The following is a 14,971-nucleotide window of genomic DNA, read 5'->3' as shown; positions in this document are numbered from 1 at the left end:
ACACGTGTGCATCCTCACCGTCCCTGTGCCACACTCCTGGGTCTCAGCATCAGATCTCCTGGGGTCTAAGCACTACTCTTGGCAACAAACAGAGATGTTTTGTACTTCTGTTTTTTTTTTCACATCCAGTCATTGTTACAGATGTGACCACAGACCAAGAACTCAGCATCACACAGAGGGAACAACGTGCTCAGACGTAATAAATGGGCCCTCCCTGTCCTGCTGTGTGGGCCACAAAAAGACTCCCACTGCTTCTGCTGGAGTTGGACTCATCTCCCATTTTCTTTCTCAGGTATCTACCAGCCATCAAGTGCCTCAGTCTTTAATACTAATCCTCAAAACCACCTTTCTCCCCTCTCTGATGCAGCAGTTCAGTTATCTGTGCTGCACAGCCCTGTTTAGTCCCATACAGCTGAATCGCTGGTGTTCCCAGGTACCTCTAACACAGCCAACAGCAAGTCAAAGCAGAAAGATTGTGTTAGAACTTCCAGAGCTCCTGAGTTACCTTGCAACAGTATGGGAAAAGTTCTTCTCACATGCTGGGCTGAGGCTTTAACCACTTCTCAGTCTTCCTCCTGGCATCCTTTCTGTGGGTGAGTCCCACACGCGATGTCCTGTACAACAAGTTGCTGAACGGTGTCATTCCTGGCAGGACTAGAGGAGCAGCAATATAAAGGGCAAAAGTTATCCAACGAAGCAGAGGAAGGACATGCAGCAAGATTTGTTAGGAACAGCAACACATTTTATACAGAAAAAGCAACTGCTTTCCCAGCACAGATTTGGACATTAGCAGACCGCAGCCTGTGGGCTCTTCCTTGCCTGTTCTTCTGTCCTCAGTCCACACTGAAAATGCAGTTGCATTCACCAGAAATGTGACGTAGCCTGAGAAATCTGCCCTGCATTTGAAGCCTTTAAGAATGAAGTTGGAAAATGGCAGCACACACGACAAAAACAGATAACTCTTCCCTACCTGGCCTCTGTGACAATTCAGGGGGATTCATTTTACCTCTCCTCGCAGTGTCTAAAGCCAAACATCCCAGTACCCTTTGGCTCCCTGCACAGCCAAAGGAAAAATGGGCACCTCCAGAGTGCAACTCGGCTGACCTGGTTTCCCGTGCTGACCTTGAGTAAGCCAAGTGCGTCGGGCTTACATGGCAGGGGCTTGGTGAGGGGGGCTGCAGGGTAGCCTCTGTGAGCAGAGCCCAGCACCTGCCCCAGGTCAGATCAGAGCCAGCTCCTGCCAGCTCCAAAAGGGACCTGCTGCTGGACAGAGTCAAGCCATGAGCAATGCTGGTTGTGCCTCTGGGAGAGCACATTGCCGAAAGGGGAAAAAAACCTGCTTAACAGCAGCTGGGAGAGAGGTATGAGAAATGAGAGAGGAATCTGCAGCCACCAAGGTCAGTGGAGGGGGGCAGGAGGTGCTCCAGGCACGCAGCAGCAGTTCCCCTGCAGCCTGCAGAGAGGCCCCTGGTGGAGCAGGCTGTCCCCCTGCAGCCTGTGGGTCCCACATGGAGCAGATCTCCACGCTGCAGCCCCCCCGTGGAGGAGACCCCGGTGGAGCAGGTGGATGTGGCCTGGAGGAGGCTGCGGCCCATGGAGAGCCCCTGCAGGAGCAGGCCCCGGGCCAGAGCTGTAGCCCGTGGAGAGGAGCCCACGCAGGAGCAGGGGGTTTGGGGGGAGCTGCTGCCTGTGCTGAAGCAGTTTGCTCCTGGGGGATGGACCCCGTGGTATGGAGCCGTGTGGGCGCAGTTATTGAAGAGCTACTGCCTGTGGGAAGCTCACGCAGGATCTGTTCGGGAAGGACGGCATCCCATGGGAGGGACCCCACGTGGAGCAGGGGCAGGGTGACTGTGAAGGAGCAGCGGAGACGAAACGTTACGGACAGACTGCAGCCCCCGTTCCCCTGTGCCACTTGGGGGGAGGATGTAGAAGCGTGTGAATGGGGGAAGTTGTCTTTAGTTTGCTTTTAATTCTTACTGCTCTAGTCATTTAGCAACAGGCAGTAAGTTAAGATGATCTCCCTGATGCTGAGTCTGTTTTGCCCATGACAGCAATAGTTGAGCCTTTACCTCAAACCATGGGATTTTTTTCCATCACATTTTCTCCCCATCTTTTTGACGAGAAGGAGTGAGAGTGCAGCATGATGGTGCTGAGCTGCCCCTCGGTGTTAAACCACCACCCCAAGCCATTGAGAAAGGCTGCTTGCTCATAAGGGCAGCATAGAATGCTATTGGGGTCTTTGAGATCCAACCTCCAGCATTTAGAGACAACACCACTGAGATCAAATGCCTCTTTTCATAGCTAAGATTTCTATTCAGCACAGTGGTGCTGTTGGGTCACTTGCACGGAGAATCATTTGGAAGGCTATTTCACCCTGGCTGTCAGCGGGAGCTTTGAATGATTCCTTACCCTGCCCCAAGCAGCTGCAGAGAACATGGGATCCAGGTGCTGCAGTGCACCTGAACACCCCTCACTGCATCACCAGGAGCCAGAATGACGCTTCCAAGAGGGATGCCCCTTCTTGCCCAGCAGCCCTAAGGAACAGCACAGACAGCAGAGATGTGGCCACTAAACCATTACAGGGCAAAGTCTTTTGCACAAATCTGTGTCCCAGTGAGAAAGCGGATTCAACATGCTCAAGGGACAAGTGCAAGTTACGTTGCTACAGCTGCCGCCTCCGTTCGTTAACCCAAACCACGCTGTGGTGGCAGCTGTTTCACACAGCAGGCTTCAGTCCACACTTATCATGACTTTTTTGGGACACAACACACAACACTTACAGGGATCTCCCACAGCTGAGTTCTTGGTCTTTGCAGGAGTCCATGTCATGCTGGATCAGGACTGTCACATCAACTAAACCTTGGCAATTCGGTATCATAGTGTGGCTTTCAACTCTGGCAGCACTTGTGGCAGTGTCTGATGGTTTTACTTTCTAATGAGTGAAGGTTTTAGGAGTGGAAGCTTTTTGGATGGGCTGGACTGCCTGGAAAAGAGGAGGCTGAGGGGAGACCTCACTGCGGCCTGCAGCTTCCTCACGAGGAGTCACCAGTGATAGGACCCATGGGAATGGTGTCAAGCTGAGGCAGGGGAGGTTTAGGCCACACATCAGGAAGAGGTTCTTCACTGAGAGGGTGGTCGCCCACTGGAACAGGCTCCCCAGGGAAGGAGTCACTGCACCAAGTCTGCCAGAGTTTAAGAAGCGTTTCGACTCTGCATTTAGTCACATGGTCTGAATTTTGGGGTAGACCTGTGTGGTGCCAGGAGTTGGACTCGATGATCCTTATGGGTCCCTTCCAATTTGGGATATTCTATGAACCGTTTCATCCTCTTTTGATCAGACTTATATCTGACTAAGGTCAGATTGCTCTAGATGAAAAGGCTAGAAATCACTCACATTTCAACACTTGAAAATCCTTCCGGTTACCAGAAGTAGACAAGGTAACTGTATAGCAAAAGGAAGATAAGAGCAAGGCTTCAGTGTGAGGTCACAGCAACACTAACCGCACGGCAGGATGACAACAGCTGCAGCACAGCCAGGTAGCTGCGAGCAGTTTTCAGTTCAGAACACTGCACTGTACTAGTGAAATACAACAATGCCTCTAGTTTAAACATCTATGGAAGTACTGAAAATGCATCCCTCTTCAAACATATATTTTTAAGTTGCTTATAACTGTTACCCCAGGATATTTAAATGGTGCCTGCTTTACACCCATAACAAAGGTACCTAAGAAACAGATTTATTTTACAATAAACAATCCAGATTTTTTTTCCAAGAAGTCCTAAAAACCAGAGGTCCAAAATACTCTAAAAAACCTGAAAGAATGTGAAAATCAATTTGAAAGCAAAGTTTAAGTGATGAATGTGTGTGAAGCTGAAATCTGTGACAATCCAGTGGCTAACTGGCAACATCACATCAAACAACAAAAGTGTGTAGCTCTGTTTTTCACCATTGTAACCTGTTTCCAGTTAATGTTATGACAACACTAAAGCCATGTTACAGGCTGTCACCTGCACATTTGCTTGGCTAGCTTTGCCAAAACCACCAAAAAGGCCCTAAGCAAGCAGTTACGTATCACTGTGCGATCCCACACCCACCCCACTGCTCCCAGATAGTAGCCCCCAAAGTGTAAGATCCCCTCTTCAAAAGGGGTGGGGGGACATGCATAGCAAACTGGGACAGTTTCAGACACTTCAGACCAGGCTAGAAACTGCCTCCAGTCTGAGGCTTGAAATCTACAGTAATAAAGTAAATGTATGAAGAACCCACAATAATCTTGTACTTCCTTTTGTATGCCACACTGTATACTGGGTCTGGTTGGGATGTTAACGTTCCCTGCAGCAGCCCATACAGTGCTGTGCTCTGCACTTGTAGCTAGAACAGCACTAGTCTCACACCAGTGTTGTGTCTGCTGCTGAGCAGTGCTGGCACAACATCAGGACTCTCTCTAACCCTCCCAGAGTCACCAGGCTAGGGATGGGCAAAAAGTGAGAAAGGAACATCACCAGGGCAGCTGACCTAAACCAACCAAAGGGATATTCCACACCATACGATGTCACACTCAGCAATAAAAGGTGGAAAAAGGAAGAAGAGGGAAGGGGTGGGCTCTCGTTGTGAAAACATCTGTCCTCCCAAACAACGGCTACGTGCGTTGAGGCCCTGCTTCAAGGACATGGTCAAGCATCACTCATTTGTGGGAAGCAGAGAGTAATTTCTTTCCTCTGCACTTCCACAGAGCCTTCACCTTTTTGTTGTTGTTTTTTTCCCTTCCCTTTTCCCCGTTCCCTTTAGTTAAATTGTTTAATTAATAATAATTTTTCCCTTTAATTATATTATCCTTATCTTAACCCATGAGTTGTTCTTTCCTTTACTTCTTCCCCTCCTCTTCTGGGGGGGTGGCGTGAGAGTGCGGTTATGGTGGAGTTCAGCTGCCTAGCAAGGTAAAACTACCACACACTGATGAAGATGAATATCCCCTCCCCCTTATTTATTATTTTTTTTAAAAGCATCTGCCTGTTCACCTATTTTGCTATGGGAAGCTTCTGCTGTGAGGGAGTGGGAGGAGGAGGAGACATAACAGAAGGCAAGGAACCGTTGCTATAGGCAACTTCACTATTATAGCATAGTGCAACTTCTGTAGTGACTATAGTACAATTTAAAATTACCTATAGTACATGATTTCAACAAAAAGTTATCAAAATTGTCCAATATGACACTAAAACAGGGCCTCTTTATATAGAAAAATTTGAACCATATGAACACTTTTATAGGTGCAGTAGCATTAATAGGCAGCTTCTTCCTCTTTTTTGTCCTTCTTTGCACTTCCATCACCCTCTGTTGCTTTTGATGTCTGTTCTTTTATTGCACGCATTAAATGTATTTTTGGGAGATAGCAAGAAGCTCATTCCAGTGTTTTTCACTGCCCTACCCCTCCCCCCTTTTTTTCCTGCAAGGTAGCATTTTTAAGACATGTTAGGAGAACAAAGAGATAAAACGGTAACAACCTAAATGGAATAAAGGCAGTTGTATGAAGGAAATACACGGAAATATGCAGGTCTACACACACACACACAGGAAGCTAGTACTTTAAGTTATTTAAAGGATCATAATCATCATCATCCATGGCAGTTAGGCTTATATTGTAAAAAGCTACTCAACACTCACCTGAACACTCACCTGAAAAGTTTGAGAAGCCAGCTACTTTGAAAACAAGAAGTTAAAAATTTGGTGTCTGAGCTGAAGTCGCTGAGGTCTTTCTATTGAGAATATAATGAGCTTTTGACAGAAATGTTATAGCCAGAAATTGACGTGGGGCTTGAGATTTCCTTTTGTTTGTTTGCTTTAGGGGGTGGGGGTAGGTTAAAACAATGAGTTTAATCGTAAGCTGTAGTTTTCTACAGAAACAATTTCCTTTATGCCATGAGGAGAAAGTTCAATTGCCTCCATCCTCCTGAGTTTCTTCATTTTGTAGAAGTAGTTAGGAATGAAGTAGGAAATGCTGTAACAGACCACAGCAAACAAGTAACAGAGCTAAGGAATAGGTAGGACAGAGATGCAAGTTCAGAGTGACTGTACTGGTAAAATAGTTCTACATGCTAACCAGTAATGTAAATTTCTTATTCAAACTTCTGTAACAAGCCACAGAAGTTTCAGGCAAGGCTCGCTACAGAAACTAAATTAGTCTAGTACTCAAATCTCTTCCACTACATTTAACATGAATAACTGTAGGATCTTAATGTTTGCTTATTCTGGGTTGGTCAAGAAAGTAAATGCTTTCACTGCAAAGAAACAGCATGATCAGGCAAATTTTAAACGTTAATGGAAAAGTAATTATATGTAAATGATCCATCTATCTACCAAACTGAGAATAACTGAGCAGACAGAATGGAAGAGGGCTTGAGTTACACACAGCACAATTCCACATGCTACATTAAGTTCTATGGTTTTCTACACACGGAACACAAATTGTGACAGAGGACAGAATGGCAGATAGGAACACTTAAAACAAGTAACATATTTAAAGACAACTGGACCCTCATTTGAAGTATTCATTCACTTTGATGAACCTCTTTATTAAGAAGTGAGCAGTATCAGCATGATTTCTGTGTTTAAAGTGATAGAAATATATTCATAAATAAAATGCAGATCACATCTCTCAGTACTTTGAAAAAGTTATTTGCAGTTGTGATCTCCAGTATACCACTGCCAGGAACATTTGCTAAAGAGTCCTTGTCAACTGTTATTAACTGCTCTTCTTTTCTACCAGTGCACAGGCTGTAACATCATCTTACTGCCAACTGGTCAGTCTCCAAAGCATCCAACTTATCTTTCTAATGGACATGTTGCAGCCCAGGTTCATCTGACAATGCAAGATATGAGAAAAAAGACATCACAAAAGTAAACATATTGCATTCAGGTTTTTAACAGCAAAACTGAAGGAACAAAGAATTAAGAAGTTTTAAAACAGTTTAATTACTTCTGACATTTTGCTTTACCCTTAAGTAAGAAAATGTGACAAACTGATAAAGCTTTAGCTTCTCCAGAATGAGCACAAAGTTACAGCATTGGAGGCTTCCCTTAAAAGCTTTTCTATAAATAACAATGCAAGTATTCAGAAAATCAGTATGAGCTTTGTAAAAGCCAAGTGCAAACGCCTGGGGGGCCTGAAATACATCTCTGACAAATTCAGGTGTTTGTCTTTCCTTATGAATCAGAAAGCGAAGACAGGTCTCTCCTTCCTGGAGAAAGTGTTGCTATCAATATTATTTTAACAGAGCAACTCAGCAGTGCAGTAGAGACAAACCGTGGCACTTAGCAACACTTCTGTAAGAAAACAAACAAGAGGCAGCAAAACCGAGGAACAACATTCGCGGCACAAGCTGCTCTGCCAAAGGTTCCCGTGAGTCTCCTGGGTACTGATGTGATGACACCATGTGATTACACAGATTAGTGGTAGACTTGGCAGTGCTCGGGTAACAGTTGGACTTGATGATCTTAGAGGTCTTTTCCAACCTAAATGATTCTATACCCACCATCCAACGGCATTCCTGACACGCCACCTTCAAGAAGACGCTGCATGGGATTGCCAGGATTTAACAGGCTTAATGCCCTGTTTAAAGCTTTTTTTTTTTTTTCTTTTTACAAAAAGTCCTGCTGCCTACGGAGAGGACAAATGCGATCCATTAGAGGGAATAAAAACAAGCAAAAATAACTTTCCCTTTAACCAAACCTTACTGCTTCTCTAGACACGTGCCCTTTCTCAGGACTGCAGTGATTCTTTTAGCACTTTGAAATTAGTTTCTATATTGCATTGTAAAAGACCTGAAAAACCACCAGGAACATATCAACTTCTGTGATTATTTTTATTGTACAAATAGCCCAGTAAGAAGTTACTTTGCTACTTTATCATCAAAACAGCCAAACAAAAACATATGAAATGCAGTGATGACAAATAGAGCTTTTTAAGGATGAATCTCAAGTGAATTAAGAGCTCAGTTCAGAGCTTCTTTCTAAAAATGTTAAAAGATCTGAGATAACTGAATGTATGCAGAATTTTACGGCTGCCTGGTAATCTTAACTGCAGTAAATGCACAAGATATTTTCCCTCATAAGCACAAAGAATAGCAGAATATATCACCTCTGTCATTTAGATTTGGGTTTAGGTAGTCTCCATGGATATTTCTGTTATTTACTGGCACTTTTCCATCATTCATATGTGAGACTATTTAAGTTGTATGGGTCTACACAAGACTAGATCTTTTTCTCCACTTTCTATGCCATTTTTTATTTTTGTGTTAGGGTTCTAACACTACTATCTGAATACTGTTAACTAAATGTTGAATGATATTAATAAAAGCTTTACAAAAGTTATTCTAGAGATTGCCAATCGAGATCAAGGGCATATTGTGCCTGACGAATGCAAACTGGAATAGTTTCAATTACCAGGTTCAAACTTCCAGCGTAGCACAAGCACGGCTTAGCCACTCCAAACAAGAGAAAACTGAAGCTAAATGAATGAAACCACCATAACTGATACTGGAGGTTCAGTTTGACTGGAAAATAATAAATATGTATTTGTTACATGCTTAGTAGCCATGTTGGCCACCCACAAGACTACAGACATAGTATTATAACCAGTAACCCAAAGCAGCGGTCCCCATATCTCTGCGCTACAGCAAAGTCGCTATGTTAACACAGTTTGAAGAGTACCTGTATAACTCAATGCAGAAGTGGAAAATCCTGATTTAACATTATTTCTGTTAGCTAGTCACATGGACTAGCTATTCTTCTTTACACTTTCTACGAAGGCTATCTCATCTTGAGATCTAACTTTACAAAGCCAAAGTTAGAGCAGATACACCCCACTGTGTGAAGGGGGGCACCTCACCTAATTTTACTTATCTACATACCTTTCTCCTTTACAGTTGAAGAGGAAGACTTGCAATTCAGCAGGTCTGCTCTTGAAGTCAACCTTAGAAAGAAATTAACCACACCCCAGAAATGCTGACTTTTATCCATAGACTATGAGTTCCTGAAACAACCTGCTCGTGTTTTGAATTTCATACTGTCCTTCTAAGCAAGATACTTTATCTAGGGCTACAAAAAAGAAAAAAGCAAGGATAGATGTATAATAAATCCTGCATCCTACTGAAGTCTGTGATCTTTAGCTTGGATTTACTACCATTTCCAATTTACTAGTGAGATTTACTAACTGATTTTGTACTTCACTACAGCCCCTCAGATAATGAGCATTGCTGCTCCTTAATGCTACATCACATCTTTCTTTTAACTGCTGTTATGACACGACAGAGAAGGTTTTTTATGTATTCACACAGTCCAGAAGAGCCCCACAGGTGGGTACATGCTGGCAAAGGTCTTTGCAGAACTTCGATGATAATCACATTTAACTACAGACCTTTAGCCTTTATGGGGAAAAGAGAAGAGTCACCAGTAAATATAAAAACAAACACATAAATAAGTTGTTTTGCAAGCACAAAGCCCACAAACGTTAATAATGACTTTGATCTTAAGCAACTATAATATTATATGAACAGCATTTAATGGAATTTTCTTTCAATGAGAAAAAAGATGCAATACAGCACTGTTACTCAGTGACAGAAAATACGAAGGGGATAAAAACAACTAGCCTACAGAGTCACCCTGATTTGCACAGTGAAATGATGGCTACCAAATTACGCTCAATATCTGAGCAGCTACAGAATAAGCAGAAATATTTATGGATTCAGGGATAGCAGAAGTACATACTGTCTCAATAGTCTGTTCAAGCCCATTTGTTTTTGCTGAGACTGAATTAGCATGGTAAGTACTTACAACTTTCTTAAGAAATTACCACCTGACTTGAAAACCTGTATTTGAAAGTTCTTTTTTGGATTATCAAAGGAGAGTTCCTGTTAGCCATTTTCTGAGAAACAGAAAAACAGCTACACAATCTTCACAGCCTGAAAGACGAAAAAAGATCTTTTGGACTTCAAAGCCTGCTTCAGGAAAACCTGAGAAAAATAGTAACAAAACAAACAAACACACACAATGATCCTGATTGTGTCCTAGAAATATTCTGGCCACAGTACAGTAGCTCCAGGCCAGAATGAGCAGGAACAAGATATAACTACTGAAAGCTCAGTAAAAAAAAATAACCCCCCCACACCACAAACACTCAGTGACAAGAGTTACACTTTAACAAGCACAGTCAATTCTGCAGTATAAAGCCATATCTCCTTTTGTCCTGCTCTGGCATGTTTTCCTTCAACAGGGAGACAGATCAATGCTGCAGAATAAACACCATGATTCAACTAAATGCACTGGCTTGGAAGGCCTTCACACTGGAAACATTTAAGACAATGAAGAGCAGCCTGCAATTCTAGGTGTTTCTGCTAATTTGAAGAATCACACAGATTGGGCTGAAACACTTTTGCTACGTCTAGGAAGAACACAATTTTCTTTGCATCTTAATCAAATTTTTATGACCTAAAATGCTACTGGAAATAGCCTAAGCATACGCTTAAAATTTTGTTTATGATATGACAGTTGCTACCAAACTAGCACTGAATTGATCTATGAGATCTGCAGTCATGGAGTACAGATGCTGTGAGCACTGTGATCACAGACAGTATCTCTCACTAAGTCAGCAACACAGCTTTCCAAAAGTCATCGGCTCTTGAACTACAGCATCAGAATCCCTATTTAACAGATTACTGTTAATTATTAAGATTGCTTTAAAACGTCCCATGGAGGAAGCTGTTAGGGTGAAAGTATTAGGCCACGAGCTTTAGGAGTATTTTAGGTTTGAGATGCAGTCACTGTGACGTGTATTTTGACTTAAGCATCCAGATAACATCCATTTCTATCGACACACCAACTTTAAATTTGATAATTGGTGTACATTAATTTGTCATATTAATGCTTTTTGTCTACTCTGAACAGTAATTTCCTCTACTTCTGTTAGGAGTTAGGAGTAGTATTTTCTTGCACAGGAGAAGAGGTCACTGAAATGCTGACCTGCATTGTTGACTCATTGCAAGAAGAGGTAACTATACTTGCTCCTTCAGCATCAGATGAAATTTCATATTTGTCCTCTGTTAGTAGCTGGAAAGTAACTAAGAAAAAAATCAACTTGTTTCTCTCATGCTTATGCATCAAAACCCATCTTCAAAAAAAAATACCTACAACATGCTCTTGCTTTCCAGCATGTCATTCCTTTGATTGGCAAATTTTCTGTTCAAGAAGAGATTGCTTAATTCACTTGAATGCAGTGGCACTTATTTTCCACTTTCTACTTCTGATGTATTGGCCTGTATGAGCCATGTCGAAAGGGCAGAGACCTTACTTTTCATTACATTTCTGTACACAGCATGGCAAAACTTTATCTTAAAGAGGAAAGCATAACTTGTTCTATGCTCTAGATGACCATTTTCCTATGTTAGGAAAAACTGAATCTGAACAAAAACTGCTCCATAGGCAGCCTGAGATGCTCTGTTAAGAGGAAAGTTCACATTTCTGGGCAGATAGCAGGATAATAGGAACATCCCTGTGTCCTCAGAGGGGAAAAAAAGATACTCTTACAATTTACAACTTTCAGAATTCAGGGCTCAGTTTCTACATTTCTTTGAAGATAAGCCATGGGAAAAACCCTTCCCAGCAGCCCTGAATCTATTTTGTATTAAGCCATGGGAAAAACCCTTCCCAGCAGCCCTGAATCTATTTTGTATTAAATCACAAACAACTCCAAGCCATCTGAAAAACAAAACAAAACTTATCTATTATTAATGTGCTTAAGTGAGACTGGGCTGTATTTCTGATGACAGGAGGACAAATGAAATCTTCATATGGTGTCCTGGGTCTGCATTATTCATTTGAAGAATGTAAATGACAATTGCCATCTAGGTAACATGCTATGAAGACAACTATGAAGCTTACACTTTGTTTGTCCTTTTAAATGTTTCTACTCAATATAAAAGCGTAGTTTTTAGTCACAGCTAATGCTGTTCTATGGACTATTTTAATAGGAATTGAAGAGACAAGTTTAATACTTCCTTGTGGAAATGGACAGATGTTGCATTTTCTTTACAAATCAGACATTTTAAGTCTGTATACCTAGCACGAGCAGTACAGCAAAGTGTTTAAGAACTATGAATATAAATACAGTTTTTCCTGAAGTTGTACACAAAAAGACACCAGGAAAAATAAAAGAGCTTAGCTACTTAACATGTTATTTTTCCCCCTTCTTTTAGTGGTGTAGCACCACTCCTCATTCCCTTGGGTGTTCTACATATAGCCTGACACTGCAGCTTTTCCACCAATCTCACTTTGCCATTATCTCACGGTAACTTTATAAAGAAGTTAACAAAAATGCATTACCTCTTCTCTTCATTTTCTTCCTCTTTCTCCAGATCTTGCCCTGTCAGTGAATCTAAGGCAAAAGTGCACATTCCAAATGAGGAACATATCTGGATTGACTAGAGTTCTTCTGTAAAGTGGATGCTACCAGTGGTTTGTCATATGACATGAGTCATCAGATGAGTACACTTGTAGACTGAGGGAAAAAAAGAAATTCAGTGGTTATTTGGGTGTCAAAGGTATCCTAGCAGAACTATCACAGATACCACACCTATGTCATAAGGTTTGCATGAATACAACTGTGGTAAAGCAAATTCAGCAAGGAAGTTTGAGCAAGCAATGGAGATTTTTTTTGCACGTCTAGTTACAGATTACCTAGGTTGCATGAAGAGGAAAGAGGAAGTTGAGTTCAGCAGCTACATAATCACTAATTTCTACAAAACTTCTTATCCTGTATGTCTTAAAAATTGTTTGAAGGTAATGTCTTGAGTCATAGCACTACCATCAACATATAGACGGACCAACTTGCACAGACTAGTCTAGAAGCAAGGTTTAGCAATCAGTTTAAATTAGCAGTGTGCCATATATTCTGTAATCCAGCTTTCAACAAAGGCCTATGAAAGTTGGTGCCAGCAGCAAGTAGACAGACAGGCAGCACTGCTTCATTCAGCAGTACCTTATGGCAGTTCAAGTTGCTTACGAAAATACAGCAAAAAAGTTCATAAACGTCAATAAATAAGACTTTTTGATATTATGATAATTAGAGTAGTGTACTGCAACAAAAGCAGCCTTCAAAGAAACTTGGTCTATCTTATTGACTGCTTGTTGAGTATTCTCTTTTACAAAAAGCACTGATCTCCAAGGAAAGACCAAGCATAGACACATGCAGCAAGAGCTTCATTTCTCTAAATGTCTTTCTCAAGAAATTAAGCAAAAAAAAAACTTCCCAGGCAGACTGAAACAAACTGAAAAACCACTCAAGTTCCCTGGGAAAACCATACTGCTGTATATTGTACACCAGCTGTCTGAGTGGATTGCCCAGCTGTAGAATTGATCATGCCAAAGAAATCACGCTTGGAGAGAGGGGTTTAAAACTGCTCTTTGATGATACTCTATCCTGGGGGTGTTTGGCAGCAAGTTTCATGCATGCTGCAGTGCCAAGAAGTGAAGGAGCAGGTGAATACCTCAGGCAAGCCTGCTGATTAGAAGTCAGGGACTACTTGGCTCCAATGCAGCCAGAGCCACCACTTCCCCAACCAGTTCCAGCAGAGAGCCAGAACGAACAACTTTGCAGCGTTTTCGATGCAGTCAGAGGTGGTGGCATTAGCAAGTATATTCTCAATGCTACAAGACCTGTCTTGCCACATAACATCATATGCTGATTATAAAGGTCTAGGGCTTCCCTATCGGTATGACATGATCTACAAAAGGTAGAAAAGAAGACAATTACTTTCTACAGGCTGTCCTGGTTTTGCTGGGGATAGAGTTAATTTTCTTCCTAGTAACTGGTATGGTGCTGTGTTTTGGATTTAAGATGAGGATAATGCTGGTAATACACTGATGTTTTAGAATCATTAAGGTTGGAAAAGACCTCCAAGATCATCTAGTCCAGCTGTCCACCTACCACCAATATCACCCAGTAAACCAGGTCCCTAAACACCACATCCAACCTTTCCTTAAAGTTGTTGCATTTCAGTGCTTACACAGAAGCAAAGACTTAGCTTCTTGTACTGCCTTGCCAGTGAGAAGTCTGGGGGAGCACAAGAGTCTGGGAGAGGACACAGGCAGGACAGCTGACCCCAACTGGCCAAAGGGATATCCCATACCATGTGGCATTATGCTCAGCAATAAATTCAGGGGGAGTTTGCTGGGAGGCTGCCATTGCTCAGGAACTGGCTAGGCATTGCTCAACTGGTGGTGAGCGACTGCATTTTATATCGCTTGTTTGTTAGGAAAAGAAAACCAAAACTTTCTTATTAAACTGTACTTATCTCAACCCATGAGTTCTTGCACTTTTACCTTTTTCAATTCCCTCCCTCATACCACTGTGGGGCGGTGAACAAGTGTCTGTGTGGTACTTAATTGATGGGTTAAATGATAACACAGGCCTTCAAGCAACTCTAGAGTATGAAGAACTATTTATTCTGAAAAACTAACTAATATTACATAAACTCAAGACAGAATAGATCTCTATTTTTTTCACTCTAAAGTCCTGGTGACAATTCTGTATAGATGGAGAAATACAAAGTTAAACCTTTCAGGAGCTAGGAAAACTGGTATATTCTGTTCTTGAAAACTCACTAAGTAGTACTAGTACAGATTCATTTTTAAGACAGTCAATGGTCACCCACCAGGAAAGGTAACAGCATGTCAGGTCTGCCCACGGGAAGCCACTGCCCTTCCCATTGTAACTCTTCTCCACCTCTATCTGCAGTACTGGTCTTCTTCAAAGAACCTAATAGACATACAAAAAAAAAAGTAAAAGTTACACAATTGCATTAAATACAGTTTGAACAATGTTAAGCTAGTCCCAGTCTCAAAGGAGCTGTCCTCTGGTCAGCTAAATACCAGACTGTTTGCAAACAACATTTAATCGCTATTCATGCTCTGGTCAACAAG

At 42.0% G+C, this 14,971-nt stretch overlaps 1 long non-coding RNA gene across 1 annotated transcript in view; it reads right to left on the bottom strand.

Moving 5' to 3' along the window:
- Nucleotides 1–5,700: 5,700 nt before the first annotated feature.
- The window catches only part of LOC121060215, a 30,854-nt gene continuing 21,583 nt past the window's right edge, over nucleotides 5,701–14,971 (bottom strand). Inside the window, exons 6-10 of the long non-coding RNA XR_005814756.1 lie at nucleotides 14,704–14,807; nucleotides 12,374–12,548; nucleotides 8,441–11,112; nucleotides 6,994–7,655; nucleotides 5,701–6,857 (exon numbers count right to left, since the gene is read on the bottom strand). This is a non-coding gene — a long non-coding RNA (uncharacterized LOC121060215). The remainder of the gene's footprint in view (nucleotides 6,858–6,993; nucleotides 7,656–8,440; nucleotides 11,113–12,373; nucleotides 12,549–14,703; nucleotides 14,808–14,971) is intronic.

Source organism: Cygnus olor, chromosome 26 (assembly GCF_009769625.2).
Source record: "Cygnus olor isolate bCygOlo1 chromosome 26, bCygOlo1.pri.v2, whole genome shotgun sequence".
Taxonomy (NCBI): Eukaryota; Metazoa; Chordata; class Aves; order Anseriformes; family Anatidae; genus Cygnus; species Cygnus olor.
The sequence above is the reverse complement of the archived record's forward strand: the minus strand, read 5'-3'. Positions and strand labels throughout refer to the sequence as shown.